Below are 18076 nucleotides of genomic sequence, written 5' to 3' on the forward strand. Positions count from 1 at the left end.
GATTTCATTTGCATTTTCCTGATGGTTAATGATGTTGGGCACCGAGGGATCTGGGAGGGACTCAGGCATGTGGCATCAGGGACTCTGAAGCTGGTGAAATCTGCAGGGGTCTGCAGTGGCTGTGCTGGCCATTGGTCTCTTCAGTGGCAAAATCTGCTGGGTTTGTTGCAGAGGAGGTCGCTGTGAATCTTGATCACGCCCACTGCTTGGCTGCTTCTGGAAGTGGGACATTTGTGTGGTGCCCCAAAGGCTGGAGAAGCTGCTCCCTCATCCTACTCTTCCTTTCCTGGTGAGGGGAACTCTTTCTACTTGGGAGGTTCCCTCTTGTTGCTGAGAAGTTCCAGCTTGGGGGACGGGATGATGCAGGCAAAATGAAACTCTCTTCCTTCTCTTTTTGTGCGGTTATTCTTAGATCTTTTGTTTTACTGTGCTGCTGAAGAGCATTCGCTGGACTCCAGAACTCTCCCAGAGCTGTTTTTGTTCATGGACAGCTGTCTAATTGTTGATCTTTGTGGGAGGACAGAGGCTGGTGTTTCCTATATTGCCATATTGGTGACATAACTGTTGCCCACTTTTTAAAAGGTTTTTTGTTGTTCTTTTCTTACTGTTTAGTTTTTAAAGTTTTTTCGACAACCCTTCCAAATTTAGTTTCTTTTGCTCTTCTATTTCTTTTGTAACTAATTCTCCATATTAAATTCCCTCTTTTCATAGTAACTATAATACTGTTTATTTTTCTGACTAGACAATGACTGAGACCTTTACCACATGCCTCAATTTTTGTGATTGTTAAACAATTATTCCAAGGAACCCTGAAATATAAAGAGAGCTATAAAATACCTCCCAAGAGGACAAGTTCTATCCGCTATGGAATTTGAAACCATAATTTTTAAACAAATGAATGAAGAAAAAAATCATAAGACTTTTTTGGGGATTGCATGACTTTCATGAGTAATTAAGTTGCAATGATCATTAATAGCTTGGAATTCACTCATTTACTCATTTATTCATTTGAAATGGGATTAAAGCAGTTTTCCTCCTCCCCCAGTGAGTATGATAGTTCTATTTACATAAACAGGTCCCTTTTTCCCTTGTTCTAGTGATATTTAGAGATTGAACTGGTACATTATAAAATGTACTAGCCGAATAGAATTTTCTGAGCAAGTGGGCCACAGCTCTCCATGCTGCGTCATATTCACGAATAGAGGTCACTTGCCGTGAGACAGCAGAGTGCCAGGAAGCTCGGTGCCCTCCTACCCGCCTCCATGGAAGTCTACAAAACTACTCTCACACACAGGGCTCTGACCTGACCTGACCTGCTGTACCATAACTTTTCCTGTTTTTATCTACCTGCTTCAGCACAAGTTTCAGATATATCCCCTCTTAGCCTCCAGACTGGCTGTAAAACAAACATACACACAAATCAATGAAGAGATCACATTCAGATACAATGTGTTTCAGTCCACACTAACACTCGCTCAGACTTCAAGAGCGAGTTGCTGGCATCGTCAGGGTAAGAAAACCCTCTCAGTGGAGAGTCCTTACCTGATTTCCAATCCGTGCACGTTTTCTCAGGTCCCTGAGCGCTTTCAGTTAATGCATTTGCTTCTGTTGGCACTGAGATACTCAGGTGAAACAGGAGTGCCTTTTTGTTTGTTTGTTTGTTTTCACGAGAGAGACAGAATTGGCTTATTTCAGTCGCCAAGCAGTTTCAATTAAGCTGGGCTGCTTGCAGCAAAGACAGCCGCTGCTTCACCTGGCATCTTTATCTTGTGTCACCAAACAGCGTGCTTAATTATATTTTTCCATTGAAAATGTAACAGTTTGCTGGTGCTTTTCAATTATATGTCTAGAGTCTTCATGCCACGTCCCTTTGAAAGGCTACCACTCCTTTTTAACCTTATAACCGCCACCCCGCTTTCAGCTTCTATTCTGCTCTTAAGATATGACAGTAGCTTCCTGATGGCTCTCATGCCCCACTCTGGCTTCCCTTAAATCCTTCCTGTAAAGCCAGTCAGTTCTGACCACCTGAATGCTGCCATGGATATGGAAATGGATATGGAAATGGATATGGCTCTTATCACTCCCATATCAGTGTTCTCAGTGTGGAGTCCCATGGCACACTGGACGTTCGTGACTTGTTTTCTGCTTCTCCAACCTCATCTTCTACCACTTCCCTATGTCCACCCAAATTATTCAGAGAGCAAGTCCATTTCTCTTCCCTGGTTCCCACCTTTTCATCCCTTAAGATTATGCTTGAACTTTGTTTCTACTGCAAACCCATGACATCCCTCTTCCCCACAAATATACCAGTTCGTTCCTCTTTAGGCTTCTAACACTGTGTATATTCACCAGTTATAATGCTTGTCACATTGTGTCATAAACTTTTGCTTATGTACCTCTACCACTATTGATCTGTGAGTGTCTTGAGAGCAGAAAACATATATCTGATTCATTAATGCATCCCTAGTAACTGACAAAGCTTCAGGCATATAGTAGGAGAACTAGCTGGCTGAGTTTGCAAAGCCTTCAGTTTTTATACAAATTGTCTTGCACTTGTTAAAAGGCCAGATTCTAGACTCTTGCAGAAATATAAGTATGTGAGAGATACACTTTCTGCTACCAAGCAACATAGGATGTACAGAAAGGGTTAAGCTACATGCGCAAGTACCTTCATTAGAAGACAGCATGGGAGAAGCCAAGGCAGAAAGGGAAGCAGCTCCAAAGTAGACAGAAGTATTAGTCAATGAGGTCAAGGGCATTGTTTCAGTCCAGTAAAGTATAGTTATTCTTCCAGAAAGACAACATGTCTTGGTTTCCCTGCATCCCTCTGCAGGTGAGACAGTGATGAACTTTTCATTGAAAAATGATGGTGTAGTCATCACATAATTGATTATACCAGCTGCAGATCCCCAAGCTGAACATTGCTTTGAGCTGAAAGGTGCTAGAAAATGAAATTTCTTGAGAAATTCACTGGAGATTCTCCATGAAAATGAACATGTCCCATTTTCTTCAGGTAGCATACATTAGGTATCTTATTATCTCTCCTCAGTAATTGCAGCCTCTGGGCTTTTGGGGCTAAAATTACATAAAGGTAAAATGGAATCTTAGAATTGTATTACTGGGAGGAAATTAGAAAAGACTCTATGGATGTTTCATTGGCTTCATTTGAATGGAGAAAAGTCATTCAACTCAAATCTCGAACTGTACGCCTTAGTTTTCTATTGCTGCCATAACGAAGTACTCAAATTTAGTAGCTTAAGACAACACCCATCTATTAACTCACAGTTCCGTGAGAACTGTCAGAATTCTGGATACAGGATGGTTTCTCTTCTTCTCTGCTTAGAGTCTCACAAGGCCAAAATCACCTGTTGTCCATGCTGAGCTCCTTTTTGAAAGCTCTGGGGAAGAAAGTGCTTCTAAGCCCATTTGGGTTGTTTACTAAACTGGGTTATTGCAATTGTGGGACTGGCGTTCCCATTCTCTTATTCCTAGAGGTCACTTGTCTGTCTTCTCCTGCTTTCCATGTGGTCCACTTCCATCAACAGTGGATCAGGTCCATCTCATGCTTTAAATCTCTCCCAACTTCTTCTACTTCATCTCTTTGATTCCAGCATGAGAGAGCCGTCTGCTTTTAAGGTATCCTGTGATTTGGCTGGGTCCACCCAGATAATCCAGGATCATCTCCGTATCTTAAATTCAAAAACCTTAATCATATCTGCAAAGTCTCTTTTGCCATGGAATGTAACGTAGTCACAGGTTCCAAGGATTAGACTGTGGACACTTTGGGAGCCATTATTCTGGCTAAGACACTATATATGTGTAGTTTACCAAGACATAAATGTGTGAAGGTTAACCAGTCAATTTGTTTTTCTATTTATGTATGGAGATCAATCAGACAGGTGTTGAAATAAAACGATAACTACTTGAAGATCCCCCAAGCAGATAAAACCAGTTAAGCCATGTAAACAAAGTTTAGTCTAGTTTATTTCATGAACACAAGTAAAATTTAACTTAGGTTGTGTCTTGTACATACCTCTAATAGTCATAAAGGAAACATAAGTTGTCTTCCTAAAATGGCATAAATAATTTATTTTAGCAAATCCTCTGCTGTTTGGAAATCCCCATTGTCATAGTCGATCATGGTAAAAGTTAACTTCCTCATTCTCGCTCTATAAGCCATCCTAAAACAACATTCCTCTGAGCTTCATGTCACGTGTGGGTTTGAAGTCTCCTGGTTTTTGGAGACCTAGTTTCTCATTTGATAAAATATTTGTATCAAGCCAACCTCTCTGAATTTTCTTTTGATACAAGTCTGTGAATGAATGTTGTAGATTCAAGCACATAAAAGGTGTTTGATAAATACAGTTCTTAAAGATGTTGATGAGTTTGTTCAAATACCTCCACAGCTAGCCAATAAACCTAGTTGAACACATGTTCAGACATCAAGACAGACATAATGATTGCCTCTGTGCTCCCTATTCTTGCTGCTTCCCAAGGAATATTTTTGTAAAGTTTCCAGGTCAAAGGATGATTTCTACTTTCTCATGCCAAGAAAGAAGCAAAGGAAGCAACATCACAAGACAGGGATATTATTGTCTCTGCATCCTAGACCCTCAGTACTTCCTGCATCTTTGGATGATTCAGTCACTTCCAATCTCTATAAATATAAATCATGCCTGGGAATGCTACAGCCCATTGATTTTCACCTTGTCTTTCGTGGTGGCTACAAATTGTCCCCAATGACCCCAAATGCTTGAATAGTAAGGAATATCATTACAAAATCAGTTTAATGGTGGTAGGTAAAGAGTATCTCACAGCACGATACACAGTGCATAATAAAAAATGAAAGTTAAGTCAATTTCAAAGAGAATATATCAAACATCCAAACTGAGTTAGATTTCCACCTCTTCTCCTTTGACTCCTCATAAAATTATCTAACCACAAGACCCTTACCAGCAATTTTTTACTGTTTTAAAATATTTTGTATATATTTATTATGAGGTGTCTTTTCTTTACCCTTGATGATATGCATTATTAAGCACTCTGATTTCTAAATTCATTGCAGAACTCCTGGTGAGCACACATGATAGAGCAAGTAAAAAATGATGTGATAAATCATTGCCACTGACATTGCTGGAGATCCCTGTTAGAAGTTAAACTTTTCACAAAATGACTACAAAGCGCCTTCTCTGTGCCTAGCACCATGTAACAATGAGCAAGTGTGATGGACTCTATTATATCTTAACAATAATTGACTTTGTTACATGTTCCTTGGATTATTAAAAATGCAAGATTTTAAAGTCCTACAACTTGCTAAAGAGCCTCTATTTGCCTGTGCTTCTTTCTCTCCCTGAACCAAGAACAGAGTTGCCACCCACGTGGATGGTAGTGACTAGCTCACACTTATTTAGAGGCTGGGTGGGAGGAAGCATGGAAGGAAAGTGGGCCATCCCTCCTCTGCTTTCATATACAAAACCAAGCCAGTTTCAAGAGCCACTTATTTAAAATAAATGGGGAAAAAATTGAAGGTTTACCCCCCAGAGTTCAGAAAAATGGTATGAAATTATACATACACAGATTTGTTTTGTTTTACCAAAAAGAACACACAGTCATCACAAACCTCACATTTCTCTTCTCCCAAATGTGCCCGGCTCAGGAACTCGGTGAATCACACTGCATGAAAAACAAGCCTACTCCATTCACACAAACAAATTGTTTTTTTTCTACTTTATCACTTGTGTGAACAACAGAGGCAGAGGGGTTAGCTGATTGTTCAATTACCTTTAATTCACTCTAATTTTTTTAAACTGATTCCTTGATAGATTATTCTTAATGAGATTTTTGAAAAAGTGGGTTGGAAGGATGGATTAAAGCCCCAATCCTTAGCTATTCACTCCCGTTTTTGCCTCTGCCACCTGCTCATTCTTCCTTACTTGTAGCTTACCTAGTCATGACAAAACCTTCAGGAACGAGTTAGACTTTCTTCTGCCAAAAAAAAGATATTCCTTAAAATGACCTTCCCTCAGTTATTCTAAATACATTAATGTCCTGATTACTATGGCTGTGTAACAAATTATCTCAAAGAGCAATGGTCTCAAAAAAAGAAATCATTTTGCGATGGTCCTGAATTCTGTGGGTCAGGAGTTCAGACAGGGCGGAATTGGGAGGACTTATCTCTCTTCTACAAAATCTGGGTCTTTAGCTAGAAAGATTTGAATGGCTCAGCTGGGGGGAGACGTGACTCCATGACTGGAGAACGGTAGCAATCACCTGAGGGATCTCCATCCAGACGTCTGCAGGTTGAGGCTGGCAGTTGGCTGGAACTTCAGCATGGATCTCAGCTAGAACACTCCATGTGGTCTCCCTGCATTGTTTCTCCATAAGGATAAATTTGGGCTTCCTTTTGCATGACAGCTGGCTTCCAAGAGCAAATATCCCAAAAGAGCCATGTGGAAGCTGAACGGCATTTTGTGATCCAACCGCAGAAGTCACTGGGTGTCATTCCTCCATGGTCAGAAACCTGCCTTGATTCAAGAGTAGGAAACACAGACTCCACATCTCAAAGGGGAAAAGCGTCATCATTACACTGTGAGAAGGGCGTGCAGAATGATAAACATGGTGATGACCATTTTGAAGAGTTGAACCTGCCACATTTTTGCTTTGAAAAGGGAAGTTACATCCGTTGCCTCCCTAAAAAATCTTTTAGCCCACGTAATCTGATTTTCCTTTTCACCATTCTGTTTTAATGAAATTTAATTGACAGAAGAGTTTGAAGTCTTCTTTCAAAGTTCAAATGGATACCTGATGTTCTTGTCTCTGCTCTCCATCTTTCTGACATGTGACCCATGTGCTGTGTACTCACTTGTTGCCCCTATAGATCTACTCTCCCCTCCTCTCCATCATGTTCGGTAGTCCAGGAAGCTGGATTCTGTGGACCGCAGCCACCAGAACCCCTTACTCCTGGACTTCCTATTCAGTTTGGCCAAGGTAGGGAACCTCCTACCTTTAGGAGACTAGAAAGTAGAAAGAGAGGGGGAGAGCTGGGCACCCCTTCCTTCATCTCCCTCCCTGTTGCATTTTTCTCCCACAGACCATAACTCCGTTCATGCAGCTCTTTCCTATACCTGAATAATAGAGCAGTCACTGGACGTTCCTCTTAACTTAGTAGGTAAAGCCGTAATTTCAAGGACCTGGCCTATAGCTCTTGTCTACCTTTTTCCAGTCTACAGACACCACTACGTCTTTCGGTATAGCTCCCACTGAGATACTTGCATTTCCTCTTTAAACACTGTGCTATTCACACCTCCTTGCCTTGGGACATGCTGTAGACTCTGGCCACAGAGTCAAGGCAAAATCAACTAAAACTCACGCTTAAGAATGGGCTGATCAATACCTAGTCACTAGATACATGTGACAATTAAAAACTAAATTAATTAAAAACAATTAAGATTTCGTTCCTCATTTCCACTAGCCACATTTCAAGGACTCAATTGCCACAGGTGATTAGTGGCGACTCTCACAGACAGTATACTAGATTTCTATCAACACAGGACGTTCTATTGAACAGTGCTGTCTAGAATTCATTTAGGACAGTGATAAAATTGTAGGTGGGAACCTCTTACATGAAGCAGATATAAATGAAGCCCTTCTGGTTGTGCTGAGAGCTGGGGGGGACTTGGAGACTTTGCCATATGTCACCTGTTAGATACCCCTCTGAAAATTTAGAGCTCCTCAGAGAACAATGGAGAAAAGCAAGAGAGACCCACCCAGACATTGTAACTCAGAACTCAGCCACGCCCACATGTATGTAGATAAGACGTAATCAGAAAAAGAAGAATGACTCATATCAAATTAAGATATTGCTCATGTTTTACCCAACTTATCTCTGACATATCTGCTTGTATTCACTCCAAATACAGCAATATAGAAACATTATGTCAAAGTATTTGCCTTGAACAAAGATCACTTTTAAACTCAATCTCATTGACATTTAATTTGGAACTTCCGTTGCAAATTGTTAGTCCCAGAACAACATAAATGTTCCCTTTTCTTAAGTCCATTGGAGCTCTTGTTTTCCCTTTGTTCTTTTTTAGCCTCCATAAATCAATTGAGATTTGTTTTCAAAGACTTCTATCCCTTTCCCGTGACTGCAGGGGGTTGTGGACTACATTTTCCAGAGTATTCTCAGGCCTAGCCCCAACCCCTGCGATGAACCACATTCATGTCCCCAGCAGAAAAGCCATGCCTAGTTCCTATAAGGATGAATTGCTAAAACAGTCCTTACTCCTAAAGTGATGAGGTTATAAAGTTCCATCATGTACTTCTCTGTCAGGAAGGGCTGAGTGGAAGGTCTCTGTGGGCTTGGGAAGAAAGGAGTCACCACATACCAGAAAAGGGTCTGACCCTGTTCCTTATGACTGCCTTGGAGAAACATCTTCTTTATACTACTTTATACATCATAAAGTAACAAATTACAAGCACACTGGATAGTTACTTTTGACTAACCCTCTCACCTTATCCTTTTCTTCATCTCCCTTGCTTTGCTCCTTTGGCATCCAATGTATCTTCCATCCTTTTCTGGTATCAGCACCTTCTATCCTTAATCCTGATACAGCTGCCTTGCCTCCCTATGTAGACTTGCAGCTCACAGCCAGTGTCCTCGATAGGGCTCCAGGCATTCCAGACTGACATTTCAGAATCAGAGCTCCAGCTCTGGCTCTCCCCAGTAGTAGTCTGGGCTAGCCTAGCTTCCAACCCCAGACATCCTAGGAGGGCCGAAGATGGAAGGTTATAGAGGGTAGGGATGCATGATCCTAAGGACGATTATTGTCATATAAAAATCCCTAAAGACTCACTCTGTTTTTCAATATGCCCTAATATTCATTGAGCCATATTTTGTCAAGAGCTCTACATATGTTAACTTTACATCATGCAAGATAGATATCTTGAATTATATAAATGTGTAAACTGAGTCTCAGAAAAGCCCATGGACTTGTCCCAAGGTAACACAGCTAGCAAGGGGAAAAACCAGGATAACAACACACATTTAACTGCAAATCCCTTGTTTTCCCCAATCTATCATGAGCATCTTCATAAAGAAAGACATGCCTCTCAAGTGAGGTCCATGGATTAATCTTCATAATATCTTGCATGTGATCAGCCATTTTGGCAAACTTACTGAATGAAGGAGGTGATTTCCAGAACTAGGTCATCGCCTTTCTTTGAAGAATGCCTGTGTTGCTTCATCAGCCCCTTTAAAGTTTGACTTTGATGTGAGATGATCTCCAGGTTTTGACTTTCAGAAAACTGGCTTACAATGAGGATTATAGCACCTCGAGGTAGATGGCTGCAATGGGTATCAACCAGCGCTGGAAGAGGGACAGCTCAGGCTCTGGGCATGTGCTCCTCCTTTTTTGCTCTGACTCTTTGAAACCATAGACACCTGGAGCCTGGGCATGTTTGCTTTGGCAACTAGATACTCTTGTCAGGATGAGCTAAATAATGTCCTCCCCTTGATACTGGAAAAGACCTTGAAAGTCATCTAATTCAACCTCCTGCCTTTACAGAGGAGAGAGAAATTCAATGGCTTCCCAAGGTCACCACCACATTAGCAGCAGAGCTAGATCTGTGGGCCCCATCTGTGACTCTTAAGAGGAGGGTGTTCACTACTACTTCAGCCCACCTCCACACAAAGCATGAAAGGGCTCTTCTAAAGAGTGAAGTCTTTTCTGACAGTAACACTATGTCATGCAAAAGAGCATGTGCTGTTGAGTCAGACAGAAGCAACTGGAATCAAACACAATGGAATCCTGAAGATGTCACCGTTAGATGTGTGATCTGAAAGCTTGATCTCTTCATCTGTAACATCATGAAGTTAATGGAAGGACCGAGTGAGACAACATATTATATAGTGATGCTCAGTAAATAATAGCCCAACACCCCCCCCCCCCCCGCTGTCATTCCTAACAGGCTGTGAACAACAGAGCCGGACAGGTTCAGACCAATTTAAATACACTAATTTCAGAGCAGACAATGTATCTATGAATTTCCTTCTGAGAATCAATGTTAAACCATAAAATACTTGACTAGCTGCTAATATTTTCAAGTGGCAATGATAGAAATTAAACTACTAACTACCAGTTTTTGAGTATCTACTTGGTACCTAGTGTACTAGGTAGTGTATTATGCATTCTCTTCACCCCCAAAACAATCTTGTGAGGGAAGTGTGTTTATCTCTGTACTATCAAAGGAGAAACTGAAGCTCAGAAGATTAAGTAAATGGTTCAAGGATACACAATTTCCTCTGTTCCATTTGTGAAATATACACCCACCAACACTGATTCTTGTTAACATGGTTTCAGCCCAGGCACACTTAGAGATGTCCTTAGACCCAGAAAGACTTCAAGTTGAATTTTAATACACAGAGAGAATAAGAGGAGGGGTGGGAGAAAAGAGACTTAACTACTTTTCAGAAGTTGAGAAAAGAGTAGAAACTGCCGATGAATCTCTCTTAGGATTTTTTTTTTCCCTTTCTTATAGGAAACACAATTTGTCAGATAAGAAAAGGTAGAGAAGCATTTAGCTGTCTCCCTCCACCCAACCAAGTCAGGAATTGCTTCTAGAACTGCAAATTTGGCTTAAAAACCTGTGGGCTGACACAAAACTATTTAGACTCCAGGAGAAAGCTTTGTTACCTATTGTGCTGGTGTGAAAGTAAAATGACGAGAAGGTACTTGGGATTTATACTGACTCTTCAACATTCTGAACAAGTAAAAGGCATTGGAAGACTCAAGGAAAGCTCTGGTTTTGTTCCCTGATACTAAAAGCTGAGGCTCCAGAGTCTCCCTGGGAACCTGGAGGTGGCCATGCATGGCATTTGCACAAAGAACATTTTTGAAGAGTCTCGCACATGGCAGTGCTAGTTTATAACAGTTAAACCTGAGTTCAGCCTTATCTCTACCAATTAACCAGTGAAATGATCTGGTACATAACTCACTTATCAGAGCCTCAGTTTTCTCATCTGTTAAATGAAGGCTACAAGGCTTGCCCAGTGATATTGTTGTTGAAATTGGAAAGTGATATCCATAAGGCTCATCACAGGAACATAGTATGCAGTTGTTGTTGTATTATTATATTATCATTTTTCTCTTTCTTCCTTTTGCCTGAAATACCTTTACCACTAGATACCCTTTTAGGAAGTTTTCCACGATACCATTTGTTATGGACTTAATGTTTACTTCCCCTCAAAATTCATATGTTAAAGCGCCTACCCTCAATGTGACTATATTTGGAAACAAGTTTTTTAATGGAGGTAATGAAGGTTCAATGAGGTCATAAGGGTGGGGCCCTGATCCAACAGGATTAGTGTCCTTATAAGAAGAGACACCCAAGAGCTTGCTCACCCTCTTTCTAACACGTGAAGACACAGCAAGAAGGTGGCCAACTGCAAGCCAGGAAGAGGGTCCTCACTAGGAATCAAATCAGCCAGCACCTTGATCTTAGACTTCCAGCCTCCAGAACTGTAAGAGATAAATTTCTGCTATATAAGTCACTCAATCTACAACATTTTGTCCCGGCAGCCCTAGCAGACAGATATGCCATCCCCTATAACCTCAGCATAAATGTGTCCATAAAATGGCATTCCTCTGCTTCTGAACCCCACAGCATGTTTTACCTCTTTTTTATGATATTAACAGTTTCTCACCTATATTAACAGTTTCTAACCTATCTTAAAGGAATGTGGGTGCATGTCCTCTCTCCTAACAGAAGGTGAATTCATCTCAGGGTAACCAGTCTACAGCACAGAAATTAGCATCTCTAGCAAATGCTTAATAAGTGAATACTGAAGACATCAATTTGTTCACTAATATGTGTTGCTCCCAAAGGTTAATATTTGTTGGTTTTCCATAGGTAGCACTTCGTTTGTGCTAAACTCTCTAATTGTACTTAAAGTAACATGCCAAGTTTGTATTATTGATGCAAATGTCTGTCTCCATCCATAGGGATTAAGTGTAGTAACATATCTACTGTACCCTGAGAAGGGTCTGGAACGTTGTTTAGGTTAATACATGACTGTGGAAAGAGCATCATAATGATCTGGTATACTTGCCTGGGGACTGGAGAAATTTCATTTGCTGGACTTTCTAGATTGGTCAGGGAGGTACAAGGGCCTGGCAAAGAAGTGAACACTTTCTGGGAAACTAATCACAGCCAGAAAGTCAAATACTGAGACATTGGTTTTGGAAGCCTTTCCAGCAGAGGGAGTGAAGCCTATAAGGATTTCAAAAGCCACACAGGTGAGATGAGACTACCTGAATCTTCAGAAATATTTCCTGGATCCACAATAGCCTTAGCTCAAGTGATTTTTATTTTTTTGAATGAGGATTCGTTAAGAGGTAGAATTTTGGGCTCAGTTTGGGGCATGTAAAACCGAGAGAGTAGGTGAAATACCACAGGAGAAACAGCGGAAGGAAGTAGGGAGAAAGACCAAAATTCTCGGATTTATCTGCCGGAGTCTGGACTCATCCAAGTCATGAGACTGGGTGTTTGTTTGAGGCAAGTTTACCTGAACCCTGGAGAAGTAAGATGGTCCCAAACAACATCTGGGCTGTACATTCACAGAGCTTAGCAAAGAGGTCTGGTTTTCTGCTCTGAACCAGGCCCTCAGCTGAGTGCTGACAATTCAAAGCTAAGACACAATCCCCACCCTGACTGTGAAGATGCTTCACAGACAGATCAGGCACTTGGTGTTAGTGCATATCAACTCACATCCATCTAAATGGGAAATAACCATTTGCGTTTGTAACCACAGCATGGGAAAGAAAGTGGGTCAGAGATCTAGAGGAAGATCACAGAGCAGGAGGACAGTAATATCACAAAAACCTGCATGGGCGCTAAGAACAGTGTCACTAGGTCTATTTTAAAGATAATCAAACCAAGGCCCAGGGCGCGGAATTGACTTGCCCAAGTCAAGTAGAAATTGATGGTAGCAATATGGGAACCAGAAGCCACATCTTTGACTGTCACCCAGTAGGATCTGGGGGAGACAATGAAGAGACCGGGAATGCTGTACCAGTGTCACCACTAAGTTACTCCTTTGCCAATCCCGAGATTCTATGAAAACAAGAGGTAAAGGAAGTAAGTTTACAGACCTGCTGTTAGACGTCTGAGGGTGTCCATTCATCATCTGTGTTTTGAGTGACTCACGCACAACCATAGATATGCTCATGGACACATAAATTCTGTCCTATCACCATCCTGTTGTTAATGCAGCTGTTTCTTCCTCTTTCCTTTAACTTCCCCCCCCATACCTTCCACCTCATGTTATTCCTTCCATATTTGCCTCCATTTTCATATGTATTCATTCACTCAGTTCACGTAGCCATTAGATTTATATACATTTACTAGGCACCGATTGTGTACCGAGCATTATGCTAGATTCTGAGGATGTAGGAATGAATAAAAGAAGACACAAAGCAACAAGAAAAAAGCCCACAAAGATTCAACACCTCATACCACTTATATATTCTAATGGGAGGAGATCAACAATAAACACAGAAGTAGGTAAATAGTATGAGGAAAAATAAAGCAGAAGAGTAGGATAATAACTTGGGTAGGAGTGGGCAGGAGTGGAGATGCCTGGTGTGGAATCCTAAATAGGGTGGTCTGTGAATAGACATACACATGCATGGCACTGTTTTGCAAAAACGGGATAAGACTGTGCACACTTGATCTACTTCTTTCTTTTTCCAATCGGTAATACATTGTGGAAATCCCTGCCAAGTCCATTCATTTTGTTCTTATTTCTTTGAAGGACTGTATAAGGCTCTGAAGTGTGAGTGTATCAAATATCAGCCGTTCAGTATTGATGGATATCCTTGCATTATCTCACTTAATTCTTACAGATGTCCAGGGTGACGGATGAGAAACCAGTGGGACTTTAGTAGTCGATGTTTGCATTTTCTTACAACACACATCAGTGTTTTGTTTTGTTTTTTAATTTTTTAACATCTTTATTGGAGTATAATTGCATAACAATGGTGTGTTAGTTTCTGTTTTATAACAAAGTGAATCAGCTATACGTATACATATATCCCCATATCTCCTCCCTCTTGCGTCTCCCTCTCACCCTCTGTATCCCACCCCTCTAGGTGGTCACAAACCACTGAGCTGATCTCCCTGTTCTTTGCGGCTACTTCCCACTAGCTATCTATTTTACATTTGGTAGTGTATATATGTCCATGTCACTCTTTGAACATACCCATGCTGTGGACAAGGCACACAGTAGTGGAGAAAGGGGTCTCTTTGCTTTTTGCTTCCCTTAACGTGTTCCCACCCCCTTTCCACCCCATAAGCTTGAGGCTTGCTTTGTTCTTTGTTGAGTGGCTTTCTTGGATGGACTAGAAACGGTAAGACTCTAGAATCTAGTAAAACAAATAACAACATCAGAAAAGATCTTAGGAGATAGCTGGCCCAGTTCCCTCAATTGTTAAGTGGGCAAACCAGGAACCTGTAAATAAGAAAGGACTCCTTAAGGTAACGTGGGCAGTTTGTAACAAAACCTAAAGAATACATTCAAGTCTCTTGAATTCCAATCTACTGCTCTATCCCCTACACCCTCGATCCTCAAAGTGTGGTCTGCAGATCATCCACACTCGAATCAGCTGGGAGTTTGTAAGAAACTTAGAACCTCTGTCCTTACCCCAAAGCTACTGATCAGACAAGATCCCCAGGTGACATATATATAGACACTACAGTAGGAGAACTCTTCCCAGAGTAAAGAGGAAAGCAGGGGATATAGGCTTACCTGGGAGATGGACCAGGAATGTGTGTGTGTGTGTGTGTGTGTGCAGGTGTGGAGCACAGATGCACAGATGGAGTAATCTCAGCCTGGTATTATCTGAGAAGATGGAGGGATGCAATAACAATAACTAGCTTTGCCTATCCCCCTCCCCCTTTTAAGCAAAATCTCTAATACCAAGAGGCATAGCATCCCAGATAAATCTCTGGGATGGGGTTTAAATAGAGGCATGAGATCAGGCACACTTGTGCATGCTCTTAACCAAATCTCAGACCCATGAAAGAAAGAAAGAAAGCAGAAAACAAGCAAGCAAGAAAGAAACAAAGAAAGAGAAAGAAAGACAGAAAGAAAAAGAAAGCAAAGTCAGAAAGCAAAAGAAAGCAAAGAAAGAGGAAGGAAGGAGAAAGGAAGAAAGAAAAGGAAAAGAAAGAAAGACAAATGCATGAAAAAAGGAACAATTTACATTCTGGTTAATAAAACTGTACTTCATGCTTTTGCTCTTGGACTATTAGGATGGGCAAGGAGTCACGAGAACACATAGCGTGGGAGTTAGGAGATGGATATTTCCGAATAAATGTAGCATATTTCCTGAAGAAAATGAGTTCCTAGTTTCCTCAGAAGGGAGACACTCCACTGTTGGGGAGCGAAAGGGAGCACAGTTTTCTACTTTTTCAAATGGCCTGTCATTTCTCTCTCAACGGTAAACATTCCCAGGGAGATTTTTCATCCCAGAGATAAAAACCTATGTTCTTTCTACATGAAAAAATTCATTTGTTCTTCATGATCTGTGTCCTGCAGCAAAGTATTACTCCTAATAACATCTCCGTGAACCCTTACCTTGTGAGTTTTGTGTCACTAACAGTTATCTAGTCAAATCTAGTCTTAGGAACGTTATTTTTAGCAATCTTGCACTAAATTATAACTCTTGTATGTTTTAAGCATTCCTTTTGAGTTTCCGTATAAATGTAAGAGGAAAAACTGTGAGCAGAAAAGAAGAAAAAGCAAAATAAAACAGAAACAAAGCAGAAAGCAAGCAACAACATTTTAAAAATATATATACATATATTTTATTTGGATTTACTCTTTAATGTGCCAGCTATATTAGGTTTAACCCAAACAACGATTTCTCAAAGAAGATCTTATTCTGATTTTGGAGATGAAGAATTAAAGCTAGAAGAGGTCAATTAGCTTGTTGCACAAGAATAAGCCAGAACTAGAATAAAAAGCTGTCTCTCCACAAGGCTCGAGATGTCCCCACCACCCCACACTGCTGGTAAAAAGTGAAGTATTTTGGAAGCAGCCCATTTTCAAGCTGGTCCTGGCACCTGACTTTCAACAGCAGCCATGGAAAACAATAAAGGGCATGAAATCCCCTTGGGAGGGAGCAGATGATAAGGTCAGGGAACATGGGCGGTTTCCTGGATGGGCCCCTTGGGGTTCTGGGAAACCATGACCACAAGTCAGAGGGCCTGCCCGGCATTGTGTAACATCAGTTCAGAAAAAGAAAGCTCTCCTCTCCCCAGCAGGCCTCCAGCGGGCCTCTCATGACAAACCCCTCTGCTGGACCTCGTCTCTCGAGCTCAAGTTGCCTGGAAGAAATGAAGCTGGAGATTCGGGCTGGCTGGAGGAAGGGACGGCCAGCAAGTTTTGAACAAAGCCATCCTCTTTCCACTCTTTAGCATCAGTTTGAACTAGACAAAGCACTCACGTTGCCAGAGATGACTCGCTGGTTTGAGCTGGCCATTGGGGAAAGCCCTCTCAGACAGCAGCTGTAAATCACGCGGCAACCTCTCTCCATAAGTACCACAGCAGCCAAGGTGCAAAAAGTGATCTATCAGGCAGCTTCCAACACAACTTAATTGTTGGAGCAGGCGGAAGAGGCCCAAAGGCTTTAAAAGCTGAGCCAGGATTCCCCAAAGAAGAAAGAGGGAGACACTTCTTTGAAGAAGGGAGCCAACCGACTCCAGGAGCATCTGGGTCCTCCAGATGCCTGTGGGTCCTCCAGGGAGCTGGGGCTTTAGGCCAGCTTTCTGCCCTCCCTCCTGCTTCTGTGTTCAGAAATGGAAATCACAGAGAGGTCCAAGCGGGAGACAAGAAGTCTTCCTCCCTGTCTCCTCCCTGACCATCCCCCTCCCCACATGCTTCCTTAGACAGGAAACTTTAAATTGCTGGGATGGGCCACCTTAATTGCTACTCTTTTGATAACTTGGTTCACCCCTTGAAGTTTCTGTAAACATCTTGGAAGTAGTGTAGTATGGCAAAGAAGGGAAGGGTATGACTCAGGTCTCCTGCAGGGGAATGGCTTCTGAGGAATCAGAGAAGAGTGAGTTAATCCACGCCCCCTCCCCCTTAGCCCTCCTCTCCACAATCCCAAGAGAGTTCCTGGACCTATGTTCACAGGTGTCCGCCTAATTTCCCATACCGGCTCCACCTAGAAGACCGTTTGTTGCCTTCCCTCTTTCTAGCCACCAGGATGCACTAGCAGAGAGCTGTGAATGCAGCCCAACATTCTGCTTCTTCCTTCACATCATAATCCTGGAAAGGACCTAGAGAAGTTACTCGTTTTGTAATTAAGAATGCTGAGAGGGCTTCCCTGGTGGCGCAGTGGTTGAGAGTCCGCCTGCCGATGCAGGGGACACGGGTTCGTGCCCCGGTCTGGGAGGATCCCACATGCCGCCGAGCGGCTGTGCCCGTGAGCCATGGCCGCTGGGCCTGCGCGTCCGGAGCCTGTGCTCCGCAATGGGAGAGACCGCAATGGTGAGAGGCCCGCATACTGCAAAAAAAAAAAAAAAAAAAAAAGAATGCTGAGAGAACCCAGAAAGGTAGAAAGATTTGCCCAGGACGACTCAGTAAGGGAGTATCAGAGCAAAGAGCCCAGCACTGGCCTCCTGTTTGTGCTTGGCTATTCCAGAGAACCCTGGGCTTTCCCTTAACAGTCATCAGGTTTGAGATCTGGGACTTTTGGAGCCAGCCTTTCTCTGCAACATTACAGAAGTTGTTGATGTTTTTTTTTAATATCATTTTTAGCATCTCCATACGGAGTAAACAAGTGGAAAGAATTATTTGAAAACCAATCAAGCCAAAGGGGGTTGGGAAATACACATAACTTCATCTGGACACACCTATTTCTTTAAATTTCTGTCCTTTTGGTACAATTGCTTTATTTTATGGTGGTTTGGGAAATCAGGTCTCTGTCGTTTGCCAGAATCTCAGGTATTTGATTCAGGGGTGGGTGAGAGTTGGTTGGTGGCAGAAATGAGAACTGTTCTATTTCTC

The sequence above is a fragment of the Pseudorca crassidens genome, chromosome 14 (assembly GCF_039906515.1).
Source record: "Pseudorca crassidens isolate mPseCra1 chromosome 14, mPseCra1.hap1, whole genome shotgun sequence".
NCBI lineage: Eukaryota > Metazoa > Chordata > Mammalia > Artiodactyla > Delphinidae > Pseudorca > Pseudorca crassidens.